Here is a 14,091-nt window from a genome sequence, read left to right as displayed (position 1 = left end):
CAAGTTCAGAATTGGCTGAGTGTTTGTTGCTACTGCAGTCACAGTTCTCCAACTCATGGTACGTGGGATCCCTAGGCCCATCATTAGCATTGAAGACAGAGGTAAAGAAAGCATTAAACACCTTTACTTTGTCTATATCACTGTTTGTGAGGTGACAAATAACAACACTTAAGCAAAAAAACACACTCACAGAATTAACTGCTACATTGTGACATTCTTAGAATGTTCTATAACACATGCTTCAAATCTTGTATTAACAAGTTCTCACTTATTTAATACAGATTTATTATTATTTTTTTTAATTGTCATTTATATATGAGACAGCTTATTGCTATTGTTCTGCATGGTTCTGTTTTTCTTTGGCTCAGATGATCCTCACTTACATCAAAATGATGAAGCAGGCACCCTGCATTTGTTATGGAGTATGTGAGAGATTAGCAAGAGGAAGTCAGCCTAGCAATTCCTTACTTTCTCTATGGGATTTGCTTTGAAACCTGGTCTGCTGGGGGCTGATGGGGTCCACCTGTCAGAGAAGAGGAAGAGCCTCTTTGGTCATAGGCTTGCCAAGCTTGTTAACGGCTTTAAACTAGAGTTGTCAGGGAAGGGCAACATCAATCCATCCTGCTCCTCCCAGTTTGACTCTAGTGTCAACAATAGATACACAGAGCCTGGAGAAGGGTCACGGATCACCAAGAGAGCACTCAAAGAGCAGCACAAAGGACTTCTAGCCACTCCTGTCTGTAAGTCAGCTTCATCAGGGGCACAACTTAAATGTCTCCATGCTTACGCACATAGCATGGGGAATGAACAAGAGGAGTTAGAGACGTATATACACCTGCAGAGCTGCGGCCTCACTGGAATTATAAAGAGGTGGTGGGATAGCTCCCATGACTAGGTTGATTCCATCCATTCCTTCCTTTAGAAAGGACAGGCAGGGAAGATGAAGAGGGAACGTCACCCTCTAAGTCGATAAACAGCTGGAGTGCATGGAGCTCTGCTTGGGAATTGACGAGGAGCTGACTGAGAGTTTATGGGTAGGGCTTAGAAGGCAGGAAGGACTAGGTGACAGTATAATGGGGGTCTGTTACAGGCCACCTAATCAAGAAGACCAAGAAGATCTCTCTTCAGACCAAGGCTCTCTTCAGACGGATAGGAGCAGCCTCACATTCACAAGTCCTGGTGTGGTGGTTTTACTTTGCTGAAATCCACCATAACTACTCTCTCACTCCCCCTCCTCAAGGGAAAAGGGGGAGAAAATAACATGGAAAGGGCTCAAGGGTTGAGATAAGGCAGGGAGTTTGCTCACCAGTTATCACCACAGGCAAAAAAGACTCAGTATATGGAGATTTATATAATTTTTTGCTTATCACTAGCAGACTAGCACAGTGAGAAACTAAAAAGAAACTAAAAGAAGCTTCCCCCCATCCACCCTGTTTTACATCTTCCCTCCCGAGAGGCACAGGGGAATGGGGGCTTGGGTCAGCCAATAACTCTTTGTCTCTGCTCATTCTTTCATAGTGACATGCTTCCTTTGTTCCATCATAGGGCTCCCTCCCACAGGATGCCTTCCTTTGTGGGCTTCCCACAGGCAGCAGCTCTTCAAGAACTGCTCCAAATATGCATCCAGATCATAAGGTCCACTTGTTGGGAGCAAACTGTTCCAGCAATAGGTCCCCCATGGGCAGCAGCTCCCTCCGAATCACCTGCTCCTGTATGGGCTCCTCTCCACAGGCTGCACCTTCCTGGAATGCATTGATGATAAAGTTCTTCTCCGAATGATAGAGGAGCCAATGAAGAGAACTGCTATGATGAACCAACAAGCTTTTTCTCACCAACTAAGAGCAACTTTGACTGCAGGGACCATGAAGTGGTGCAGTTTAGGATCCCGAGAGCAGTAAGGAAGGAGCACAGCAAGCACAGATTCACAGAATCACAGAATTTCTAGGTTGGAAGAGACCTCAAGATCATCGAGTCCAACCTCACAGCTAACAGTCCCCACTAAACCATATCCCTAAGCTCTACATCTAAACGTCTTTTAAAGACTTCCAGGGATGGTGACTCCACCACTTCCCTGGGCAGCCCGTTCCAATGTCTAACAACCCTTTCGGTAAAGAAGTTCTTCCTAACATCTAACCTAAAACTCCCCTGGCGCAACTTTAGCCCATTGCCCCTCATCCTGTCACCAGGCATGTGGGAGAACAGGCCAACCCCCACCTCACTACAGCCTCCTTTAAGGTATCTGCTCTCTACCCTGGACATTGGGAGAGCAGACTTTGCCCTTTTTAGGGATCTGCTTGGTAGAGTACCACGGTACAAAACCCCGGAGGGAAGAGTAGTCCAAGAAAGATGCTTAATGTTCAAGGATTGCCTCCTCCAAACTCAGGAGAGATGCATCCCAACAAAGAGGAAGTCATGCAAAACCTCCAGGATGCTGCATGGATGAACAAGAAGTTCCCGGCCAAACTCAGGCAGAAAAAGGAGACTTACAGAGGTTGGAAGCAAGGACAGATAGCCTGAGAGGAATACAGAGACATTGTCTGATCAGTCAGAGATGAAGTTAGGAAAGCTGAAGTCCTATTAGAATTAAATTTGCCCAGGGACTTTCGGCCCTGTGCGTTCTATAGGTAAATCAGTGATAAAAGGAAGACTAGGGAAATTGAGAGTCCTGTACAGAAGGAAAAAGCTGATTTGGTTACCCAGGATATGGAGAAGCCTTTGGTACTCGGTGACTCTTTTGCTTCAGTCTTCATCAGCAAGAGTTCCAGGCACACAGACCAAGCCCCAAAGAGCAGAGGCAGGGACTAGGAGAATGATGGACCACCCAGTATAGGAGAAGATCAGGTTTGAGACCATCTAAGAACCCTGAAGGTGCACAAGTTCACGGAACCTGGTGAGATACATTTGCGTGTCCTGAGAGAACTGGTGCATGAAGTTGGTAATCTGCTGTCCATCATATCTGAGAATTTGTGACAGTGCAAGTGGCACGTTCCCATTGACTGGTAGAGGGGAAACATAACACCCATTTTTGATAAAGAAAAAAAAAAAAGAAGACACAGGGAACTACACAACAGTGAGTCTCACCTCACCTGCTCACCTGTGCCAGGCAACATCTTGGAGTAGATCCTTCTGGAAAATATGCTAAGGCCCATGGAAAATAAAGAACTGTCTGGGGACCACCAACATAGCTTCACAAAAGACAGATTGTGCCTGACAAACCTGGTGGGCTTCTACAATGCGATTACAGCACTGGTAGATAGGGGGAGAACAACTGTTGTCATCTGTGACATGTGGACATATTGGAGAGCTGAGTGTTCATCAACTGCATGAAGTTTAACAAGAGCAAATACTGGGTCCTGCATGGGACGGAGCAACCCTGGCTATACGTACAGACTGGGTGATGAGACTCTGGAGAGCAGCCCTATATGGTGGTTGTGGTTGATAGCAAGTTGAATATGAGCCAACAGTGCACCCTGGCAGCCAAGAGGGCACACCGTATCCTGGGGTGCATCAAGCACGGCATTGCTAGTCAGTCAAGGGAAGTGATTGTCTACTCTGAGTTCGTGTGGCCTCACTTCAAGGACTGTGTGCAGTTCTGGGCACTGCAGTACAAAAAGGATATGAAACTGTTGGAGAGTGTCCAGAGGAGGGTTACAAAAATGGTGAAGGGACTGGAAAGGAAGACGTATAAGGTGTGGCTGAGGTCACTTGGCCTGTTCAGTATGGAAAAGGGGAAGCTGAGGGGAGACTTCACTGCGGTGTACAGCATCCTCATGAAGGGGAGTAGAGGGGCAGGCACCAATCTATTGTTTTTAGTGACTGGTGATAGGACCCACAGGAATGGTGTCAAGCCGCAGCAGAGGTGGTTCAGGATAGACATCAGGAAGAGGTTCTTCACCGAGAGGGTGGTTGCGCACTGGAACAGGCTCCCCAGGGAAGTAGTTGGTGCACCAAGCCTGTCAGAGTTTAAGAAGCGTCTGGACTGTGCACTTAGTCAGATGGTCTGAATTTTTTGGCAGACCTGTGTAATGCCAGGAGTTGGACACAATGATCCTTGTGGGTCCCTTCCAGCTCAGGATATTCTATGATTCTATGATCTACTTGGACTTGTGAAAAGTGTCTGACACTCTCTGCCATGATATCCTTGTGTCTAAATTGGAGAGACATGGAATTGATGGATGGATCGCTTGTGAGTTGGGAGTTGTCTGGATGGTCTTACTTAAAGGGTTGCACTCAATGGCTTAATGTTCAAATGGAGATAGTGATGAGTGGTAATTCTCAGGGGGTGGTATTGGGACTGGCGCTGATTAACATCTTTGTCGGTGACATGGGCAGTGTGCCAATGACACCAAACTGTGCAGTGCAGTCGAGATGCTGGGGGAAAGGGATACCATCCAGAGGGACATGGATGATTTATCCCCTGACCTTATCTGTTCCTCTCCTGAGGTGACATTTAGCATGATTTGGGTGGAGAGTCAAGTACTATAGTCATTTATATTTAACATGTACTTCATTAAGTTCATTATCATATTCATGGGTGTTAACTTTAACATTCATTTTAGACTTCATTATAATGAAGCAAAAGTTTTCACTCAGGCATCGTGACCATCAAGATTTCGTTCTGCCACCAAAACAGAGCTGTCCTAACACAAGACTCCTTCTTCCAGCAACCTTTCATACCAAGCTTGTAGATCCCAAGTCTGTATAAGAGATAAATAGGAGCAAGCTGCTTAACACCGCTTTGCCCATTAGCTTCATGAAGTTCAACAAGGCCAAGTGCAGGGACCTTTATCAGAGCAGGGGCAATCCCAGATACAAATATTGGCTGGGTAGAGGATAGATTGAGAGCAGCCCTGAGGAGAAAGACCTGGGGGTTCTGGTTGTTGAGAAGCTCACCATGAGCGAGCAATGTGTACGTGCAGCCCAGAAAGCCGATGGTATCCTTGCCTGCATCAAAAGAAATGTGGCCAGCAGTTCGAGAGAGGTGATTCTCCCTCTCTACCCTTCTCTTGTGATACCCCTCCTGGAATACCCTATTCAGCTTTGGGGCCACCAGCACAAGGATGTGTTAGAACACACCCAGAAGAGGGCCACAAATATGATCAAAGGGTCTCTCTTATGAAGACAGGCTGAGGTGTTTGGGGTTATTCAGCCTGGAGAAGAGAAAGCTCCAGGGATACCTTATAGTGGCTTTCCAGTCCCTACAGGTGGCCTGCAAGAAAGCAGGAGAGGGACTCTCTGTCAGGGAGTGTAGTGATAGGACTAGGAGTAATGGTTTTAAACTAAAAGAGGATTGATTTAGATCAGATGTGAGGAAGAAATTCTTTACTCAGGGGGTGGTAGGGCACTGGAAAAGGTTGCCCAGAGAAGCTGTGGATGCCCCATCCCTGGAGGTGTTCAAGACCAGGTTGGATTGGGCTTCAAGCAACCTGATCTAATGGAAGGTGTCTCTGCCCATGGCAGGGACATTGGAACAAGATGATCTTTAATTTCCCTTCCAACAAAAACTGATCTATGATTGTAATAAAAAACACAACCTACCTGAATGCAATTTATTTTATTTTATTTTATTTTATTTTATTTTATTTTATTTTATTTTATTTTATTTTATTTTATTTTATTTTATTTTATTTTATTTTATTTTATTTTATTTTATTTTATTATTTTATTTTATTTTATTTTATTTTATTTTATTTTATTTTATTTTATTTTATTTTATTTTATTTTATTTTATTAATAAAATAAAAGAGACTGTGGTTCCGTACCGTAAGGGATAGGGGGAGAGGAAAATGCAAGATCACAACACAGGACTTCAGAAGATTAGATTCTGGCCTTTTGGGGGATGTGCTTGAAATAATTTCATGAAATAAGGCCATAGAGGACAGAGATGACCAAGAAAGCTGGTTTATATTCAGGGATCGCCATGCTCAAGAGCAGTCCATCCCAGTGAGCAGAAAGTCAGATTAAAATGTAGATTTTTAGAGACACACACAGATTAACAATTTGATTTTTTTTTTTTTTTCGCCTCAGTCTTTTTGAACAACTTTGGCTTTGAAAAATCCTAGACCTGAGAGAGGGGAAAAGGCTGGACAAAGGAAGGTGGGAATGGTGGAATGGTGGAATGGTTTCCACCAATGGCGGAAAAAAATACTTGAGCAAACTGCACACATATAAATCCACTGGCTTTGAAAGAGGTGGCTGATGTCAGTGTGAGGCCACTGTCAACACTCTTTAAATAATCGCAACTATCGACAAATTTGTCAGCGGACTGGGGAAAAGTAAATGTCACTCCTATCTCCATAAAGAAGAAGGAAGAAGACACAAGGGTACTCACAGGATGGTCAGCCCCTTCTTGATCCCTAAATCAGACAAATAACGCTGGAAAATATTTCCAAGCACAGGAAGGACAAAAAAGTGATCAGACATAGCCAGAATGGATTCACATGTTTGACAAAAGTGATAACATGATGAAATAAATATATTGGTGTGGGCAAAGGGGGGTTAGATGGAGAGATGCCTGGCCACTCTGCAGACAACTTATTGAGCAAGTGCCGCACATGGTACAATAGGGCAATGACTACAAAGAGTACCTGGTAGGCTCATCTATCCACCACAGCAGGAATGCAGCTGGGGAGAGTGCACCACAGAAGATCCCTTCAGGCTACTTCAACCTGTGCAGACCAACATCACCAGCCAACATCCACCAGCTGGGAGAAGGGTAATGTTACAACCGACAAGATGGGAGCTCAATGAGACTAGTTAAAGCTGTAAAAATTCAAATTATTTTAACAATAAATGAAAAAAAAAAAAAAAGACGTTGAAAAAATATATTTATCCTTGTCCGTGTCTTTTAAGAGAGATGCAATTAATACAGTTTTTAACTTTGGGTGTGAGTCTCTATATCTCATCTAAAATAGAAACTGTCCAGGATTAAAAATGGAGAAAACAAACAAACGAGGAAAGACTTTTCTAGTAACCTGTTCTTTATTAACTATTAATGATAACAATCATTCTAGCTTTAGAATACCCCCTTGATTTTACAGTTTACTCAGTATGATTTAAGATACCTCTATTGGGAACAGAGAATAAATGGAGCAATTCCATACCATAAAATTAAAAATAACTTTAAAACTCTGAAATGTTAATCATTTTCCTCTTCAGTAATTTATATGGTACAGTTTCCTGTTTTTAATATATCATCTAATGTACATTCTCAATTTATATATATATATACATATAATCTTCATTAAATTTTGCTAATTTCTACATGACTATTCTATTGGATATTGATTATGTGATTCAAGTTCATGCTATTGTTATCTACTTTTTGATTTTATCAATTCAAAAGGAGATATGTGGACTCTATTGCAGTCATAAAGTATCTTATACTTGTAATATGTTATTAAGAACTTTAATCAATAATGAAATTCCTCTCATATAAGAGTTCTGTGCTTTAAATTATTTCCCAGTGCTGAACAATTAAATATTACTGGACACAACTCTCTTACTGTCTTCCTCAATTCAGGCTTATAGTGAAGAAATACAGTCCTTTATTATAACTTGCTCATTTGAAAAAGTCACAGAATCAATTATCTATATCAGCTGAATGTGCTGAATATGACTACCATGTCATTTATCTCCCAGATTCCTTTGTAATTGCAAAATAGTGAAAACACAAGAAAGAGAGAGAAGTGAATTAATTAATTAAATAAATAAATGAATGGATAATCAATAATCGTACTTGATGAAAATACAAAGCTACAAATTGACATGTAAAAGACAGGAGAAGGTGGTAAGAATTGGTGAGGCAGAAAAACATAGAAATTAAGGGAAATGCAATAGGGACAAGGAGACACCTTAAGTCTCCACCTTGAAGATTTTACTTGATTCAGAACAGCCTTAGGAACAAAGGAATGAATGATATGCCAAATACGGAGAAAAAAAAAAAATCATAAGGTATTTTCTGCATTTTAAATATAGCTTGGAGGTTTCTGAATGTAAAACTCAAGGTCTCTTCAAAGTGCTAGTTGTGCATTATTTCCCTCTTCAATATTGTTATGGGTACCAGATCCTGTCCTACTGTGCATCCCATTTGTTGGAAGGTGAACACTAAAGACTACACTGCAGAAGGGATACCTGAGGAATAATACACATTACCTGAACAATAATACATATTTTTTCTTTACTATTCCAGAAAATCAAGTGACCTGAGTAAAAGTTTGGCCAAAGAGCAATAGCAATATTTATTCTTGCATTGTTAGATAAATTGTAAATAAGAAGCTCATTTACAAACCATATATGTTAAGAATGTTTCCCTAAAGGAAATATGTGTATGAAAGACCCATGTTTCCTGAACAAATATGTTTGTTTTTTTTTTTGTTTGTTTGTTTGTATGTTTGTTTGTATGTTTGTTTTTAACCTGTAACATCCTTTCTCTTAGTTTATAAACTGTGGATCTAAAATCTATTGTTCCTCACAGAGGAACAATATTTTTTAGGGATCCTTAGGGATTCTTAGGGATCCTTCAGAATCTTGCAGAGATATGAAATAATATATATAATATTATAATATATTTAATGAAATGTTTCATTATTTCCCACTTCTTAAAATCTTTATTATTAATTAATTAATTAATTTATTTATTTATTTATTTATAACTTATGGATCCACAGAGGACATGTACTTATTAGCAGCTAGATTATAAACTAAACTATTTGCATTTAGTTCTATAAACACATTTTCCTTGAAACCTGTTTTATTTACGATACATATTAAATTAGCAATTTTAAAGCTGTTTATTTAGTGTCATGTACAGAAACTTTTAAACACTCTTCTATATTTTAACACTTTATTAGTACCACATTATATCTTGTTGTAATATGTTTTGTTTTAATGGGCAAGAGTCAAACAAGTCTGAATTTTAGAATTAGAAGGAGGTAATAATAAGTTTATTTTAGTGTTTAAGAGAATTAATTAATGTTATATTTACAGTAGTATTAAATTAAGTATTCCAGACTACCATTCCTGTTTCATGTTCTGCTATGACACTGACATTCAAATTCTGTCTTAATTGACTATTTGGTCTTTTCTTCTAAATTTTAATCTAGGTCATGTCTGTCAAAGATTATGTAATAATAGGATTTATTATCTCTCCAAAATGAAGTCAGTATTGTCAATGAAGTTAATAATGAAGTCAATAAGTGATAAGCTGACCTCTTCTGAAAATCTATCCTGTACACATCAACTCATCAACACACTGAGTGTACTTTTTTTTTTCTTTTCTTTTCATAGTCTGAGAAGAGAATGCACTGTAAATGTGACTGTTGTTTTCCCTGAAATGAAAAAAATCACTAAATTTGAGAGGATATTACAGACTCATACTTTTGTGTTTTTAATATCAAATGTTCTGTGTTTAGCTGGTATATATATTTAACAGCCTAATAGTAAACGTAACCTTATAAGATTATTGTTTTATCACTTCTCTTAGAACTAATGGAGTTTTCAGGACAAGAAATAAGGAATGGTTTGTCTTCAAATTCTTTAATTATTAATTAAAAACAAATAATGTAATGATCAATCATTTCTGGTTAAATACTAGAAAATATCTACCTTTATAGATACATCTTTAGGCTAATAATTTGGTTCTACTTTGTAAAAAGTTTCTGGAAAATATTCTCTGTAAAATGTCATTCTCTAAATTTTACTAATATTAATTATTTTAAGTGTAAAATTTTTTCAGTAATAAAGTTTCAAATATCAGTTGAGTTAGCTTATAACTAATTGGAAAAAAAAAATAGATTAATGGAACATAGTCATTAAGCAAGAAAATCATCTTATGAAAATTATTATAAAATAGTTATTTAAAAATGCATATTACTGTCAGTAAATATTTGCCTTTAACAGAGGATTTAAATGAGCATATTTTACATTCTCCCAATCTACTCTGCTCTTGTAAGACCCCACCTAGAGTTCTGGGGCCCTCATCACAAGACGGACAAGACAAGAGTCCAGAGGAGGGCCACAAAGATGATCAAGGGGCTGGAGCATCTCTTCTGTGAATACAGTCTGAGAGAATAGGAGTTGTTCATCCTGGAGATGAGAAGGCTCTGGGGAGACCTTACAGTGGTCTTTCAATAGAGTGGGCTTCCAAACAAGACTACAGGAAAGCAGGAGAGAGATTCTTTATCAGGGAGTGTAGTAATAAGACAAGGAATCATGGTTTTAAACTAAAAAAGAGTAGATTTAGATTAAATATTAGGAGGAAATTTTTTACACAGTGGATGGTGAGACATTGGAACAGAGAAGCTTCAGATGCTCCATCCCTGGAGGTGTTTAAGGCCAAATAGGATAGGGTTTTAAGCAACCTGATTTAGATGGAGGTGTCCCTGCCCATGGCAGGGTGTTTGGAACAAAATAATCTTCAAAGACCCTTCCAACACAAACGATTCTATGAATTATGTGGTAGTATTTGCTTTAATAGGACGGCTGGCTGAAATCCTATATGACTTTGAAAATATAATGTCTCTGATTACATTAGCTGTGGTGCATTTCTAAGCAATGATAGAGAACACATTTTAAGCTTTTTTTGTTTGTTCGTTTGTTTGTTCTTTTCTTGCTTCAGCAGTTTTATAGGTAATGATAGAAAACTGGAAATACTTTCCCACTGTTGCACACATCAATATGCAAAAAAGGGTCTCTGCATCTTTAGTCATCCTATATTTTCCATTTATTTTTCTTTTATTTTAATAAGCAACACTGAAGTGTAAGAACCTGAGAAAACAGACAGATCTCTGCTTTTTTGTGCATTTCTGTTTCTGATGGCTGAAGAAGGTTTAATGTCTTCTTCACCTCTGTCTTCAATGCTGATGATGGGCTTCAGGACCCAGGGTGCCCTGAACAGGAGGACCATGATGGTGGGAATGACAAACTCCCAACCGAACCTGAACATGTGCCAGATTTGCTGCTCCACCTGGATCCATACAAGTCCATGGATCCTGAAGAGATTCATCCCAGGGTGCTTAAAGAGCTGGCTGATGTCATTGCAGGACCTCTTTCAATTATTTTTCAACAATCTTGGGAATCTGGAGAGGTCCCAGTAGACAAAGCTGGCAAATGTTGTGCCAATTTTCAAGAAGGGTAAGAAAGAAAACCCTAGCAATTACAGGCCCATCAGTTTCACGTCAGTGCCTGGTAAAATTATGGAGAAAATGATCCTCGAAGCTACTGAAGTGCACATGGGGGACAATGCAGTCATTGGTCCCAGCCAACATGGGTTCACAAGGGGTAGGTCCTGCCTAACAAATTTGATTTCCTTTTATGATAAAATCATGTTGAGGGATTTTTGAAACAGTAAAGATCCCATTACTTGCTGCAGCTGAGCAAACCAGGCTACCAGGACAACTATGAGAAGTTCCCATGACAGTGTTCCCACATCGCACAATTGAGGAATTTAGAAAAATATTGTTGCCAGCAGCTGGCTTCAAGGATGGGATCTATGTGACTTCTAATCACAAGGGGGTTGTTTTCTTGCAGGTGGGGTTGTTTTCTTGCAGTTTTTTGTTTGAGTGCTTTTGACCAATAATCTTGTGTAAGACACTATCTGCCCCTGTTAAGCTATAAAAGTCAGGCTATTAAGGTAATAAAGAGAGAGCATGATCTGACCATACTAGTGTCTGTCGTGTTTTTGGCCGTTCTTCCTGCAACAAGATCACACATCTAGTTGACCAAGGGAAAACAGCTGATGTGATCTTTTTGGACATCAGCAAGGGTTTTGACACAGTTTCCCATAGGATCCTACTGGACAAAATGTCCAGCATACAACTTAATAAAAACATCATACGATGGATGAACAATTGGCTGATGGGCAGGGCTTAAAGGGTTGTGGTTAATGGAGACACATCTGGTTGGTGAATGGTCACTAGTGGGGTCCCTCAAGGCTCCATTTTAGGGCCAGTCTTCTTCCATGTCTTTATAAATGATTTGGATGTAGGACTAGAAGGTGTTTTGAGCAAATTTACCGACGAGACCAAACTTGGAGGAGTTGTGGACTCTGATGAGGGTGGAAAGGCCTTGAAGAAAGATCTGGGCAGACCGAAGAGCTGGGCAATCACCAACCACATGAAATTTAACAAGAGCAAGTGCCGGGTCCTGCACGTGGGAAGGGGCAACCCTGGCTATATGTACAAACTGGGTGATGAGGTGCTGGAGAGCAGCCCTGTAGAGAGGGATCTGGGGGTTGTGGTTGATAGCAAGTTGAATATGAGCCAACAGTGTGCCCTGGCAGCCAAGAGGGCCAACTGTACCCTGGGGTGCATCAAGCATGGCATCGCTAGTTGGTCGAGGGATGTGATTGTCCCTCTCTACTCTGCGCTGGTGCAGCCTCACCTTGAGAACTGTGTGCGGTTCTGGGCACTGCAGTACAAAAAGGACATTAAACTGTTGGAGAGTGTCCAGAGGAGGGTGAAAAAGATGGTGAAGGGCCTAGAGGGGAAGATGTATGAGGAGCAGCTGAGGGCACTGGACCTATTCAGCCTGGAGAAGAGGAGGCTGAGGGGGGACCTCATCACAGTCTACAACTTCCTCGCGAGGGGGAGTGGAGAGGCAGATGACATATTCTCTGTAAGCACCAGTGATAGGACCCATGCGAATGGTGTCAAGTTGCAGCAGGGGAGGTTCAGGCAGGACATCAGGAAGAGGTTCTTCACTGAGAGGGTGGTTGCACACTGGAACAGGCTCCCCAGTGAAGTAGTCACTGCACCAAGACTGTCAGAATTTAAGTAGCGATTGGACTCTGCACTTGGTCACATGGTCTTAACTTTTGGGTAGACCTGTGCAGTGCCAGGAGTTGGACTTGATAATCCTTATGGGTCTCTTCCAACTTGGGATATTCTGTGATTCTATGATTGTATAATGAATACTAGGTTGAACTAAGCAAACACTTTCAGTGTTAAAACTTTCTCAAATTCTCTGTAATAGTGAAACAATTTTGAGAACCTACCCTGATTCATTCAAATTCAAGTGAATATTCACGAAATGTGTTTGACAGTTGCCACTTAGTTTCAATTTTAGCCCTTCTGAGAAGGATTTAGTATTGATTTTTACCTGTCATGAGATTCATTGATACAGAAAGAGGTCGTAGTCTCTGTACTCTGCTTACTATATATTAGACTGCATTTATCAGCTACAGTAAATCTCCCCTTTTCCTTTACCTCCTTCCTCTCAGTACCTTTCTATACAACAAACAGTAAGTAAAAGTGAATGTGCTAGAGAGAAATTGAAATAACTTTAATTTAGGTTCCAGTCTTAAAGAATTAAAAAAAAAAAAAAAAAAAGGATAAATAAATAAATAAATAAATAAATAAATAAATGATATGGGTCAGTTTGTTTTAAAGTGTTTGTTTCTTAAACTCATAGCTGATAGAAGTTGTGTTTATTCTTTAATTAGTGATTATGCACTCCTCTTTCTTGTGGCAGTTGACACACATTAATATACATGATTGGATACCTAGAGATTTATGACTGACCAAAAGGAATGGGTATGTTTACTTATATTATGCCTTGAATTTCCAGATAAGAGGACTCAAAAAAATTACATGGTATGTTTTAGAATGTTTTCTAAGCTTTAGCTGAAAATGGTACTTGAAAGTTAAGTAGCATTTTGATTGCACATAGCTTCTCATTAAACCAAATACTAAAGTTATATTTTACAAATCAATTATTTTGTAGTTAAGAAAATTACAACTTTCATTGGTCAGTTAAGTTTCTGTGGTCAGTTAATCCAGAAACCCTTGTCTTTTGTGTCTAAATCATGAAAGGTTTTTTTTTGTTTGTTTTTGTTTTTTTTTTTTTGTTGTTTGTTTTTTTTTTTTTTTGTTTTTTTTACAAAGATATTTATGCAACAGAATAAGGGGATTACTGTGGTCTATTAAACTCAGATCTCACTATGTCATAAGATGAAATAGTTATTGACTTTTTGAGATGACTGGAATAATTTGATAGAGTTGGTCAGGAGCTCCAACAAAAACTTGAATTAAGAAATTAATTAACTTTCTTTTTTTTTTTTTTTTTTTTTTTTTAATCACTCTGAAAATCCAT

The sequence above is a fragment of the Aythya ferina genome (genome assembly GCF_964211825.1).
Source record: "Aythya ferina genome assembly, chromosome: Z".
NCBI classification, from domain to species: domain Eukaryota; kingdom Metazoa; phylum Chordata; class Aves; order Anseriformes; family Anatidae; genus Aythya; species Aythya ferina.
Note: the sequence above shows the minus strand (reverse complement) of the source record.